This window comes from Galeopterus variegatus, unplaced genomic scaffold (assembly GCF_000696425.1).
Source record: "Galeopterus variegatus unplaced genomic scaffold, G_variegatus-3.0.2 Scaffold9413, whole genome shotgun sequence".
NCBI lineage: Eukaryota > Metazoa > Chordata > Mammalia > Dermoptera > Cynocephalidae > Galeopterus > Galeopterus variegatus.
Window position 1 is genome coordinate 60,156 of NW_007735524.1, and position 1,435 is coordinate 61,590.

Below are 1,435 nucleotides of genomic sequence, written 5' to 3' on the forward strand. Positions count from 1 at the left end.
GGGCGCCCCGCCGCGCTTCCCAAGTGGCGCACTATCCAGTGCGCCACCGGGCGGCCCCGTCAATGTTTTTTTTTAAATAGAAAGACATACCGTTTATCTCTTTGAATAGTATTTGGCGATTTTATGCAGCTGAAGCCAGGCATGTGGCCTTCATCAGAATGAACTCCCTGGGCAGCGTTGGCTTTCTCTCTACCTGCCTCACGTGGAGGAGTTTCCAGTTGCTTACGGCCACACAAATCCATGTCCATCATCAGCGTTGAACTCCTTGAACACTGTAATGGAAGGCATTAGCACCACCAGGATATCGCATTGTTGTCATGTGCAACACACACTTATGGGCATTTCTCCTAAAAAGGAGAAATTTGGATTTTTCCATATGGCCACACCTGTATATACGTTTCTGCTCCCAGTCACATTTGTGAACGATGGACACATCTCTTACCTCTTCTCCAGCCTCCCATCAACTGCCTTCCAAAATAAACCTGGCTCTGTGATTCAAACATCTCTTTATTTGTGCCTTGTGCCATTTTTCCATATGCCTCTTATGTTGTGGGGTTGCTCCGCACTTTTTCTAGCTCTCTCTGTGTGGGAGTCTGTGTCTGCTTCAACGCTGTCTTACATAATTAGTTCCTCTTTATTGTCCTCTATTCATATTGCTGGGCTCAAAAACTTCCACATACATTCTCTTGTACAAATCTCTTGGCAAGACAGGTACAGATTATTGGTGATATTTCACAAATGAGTAGGCTAAGATTCAGGGAGGTTGAGCGTCTTTTCTAAGATAACAAAGTGACTAAGAGCTGGGACTGGGAGCAGAACTCGGTTCTTCAGAGGTCGTGCTCCAGGCCTTCCCCACTTGCCACCCCAGCTGCTCGGCCCCTCGCAGGCCTGGACTCCCTTCGGCTGTGATTCAAGTGCAGTGGCGTGTGCAATTAGGTGCTTCATCAATGCTTTGTGTAGCTGGTGCTTCCTGAAGCTGAAGCAGTGGTCCAGGTGAACAGTGTAAGAATAATCAAGCTAAGGGGATAGAAGTATAATCCAAGGCAATCAGAGGGCTGGAGGGTATCACGTGGGGCACAAAAAATAAGTAGTAGATCGGTGGAGAAAGGATAAGTGCTGAGGGTGAAAGGCCAGGGACAGACAGGTGGGGGGCGGGAAGTCTTCTGCTGGCGCAGTGTTTCCCACTATCAAATAATTATCTCCTTTATTCCTCAGACCAAACTTGTAAGGTAGGTGTTAGTAGAGTCTCCATTTAATTGATGAAGGTTTTGCATATCAGTTTAGTGTTTGTTTTTCCCTCCAACACCACTCAACTAGTAATTGGTAGAGCTGGGATTTGTTTATTTATTTATTTGTCTTTTTTGTGACCGGTAGGGGGATTGCAACCCTTGGCTTGGTGTCGCCCGCACCGCACTCAGCCAGTGAGCGCACCGGC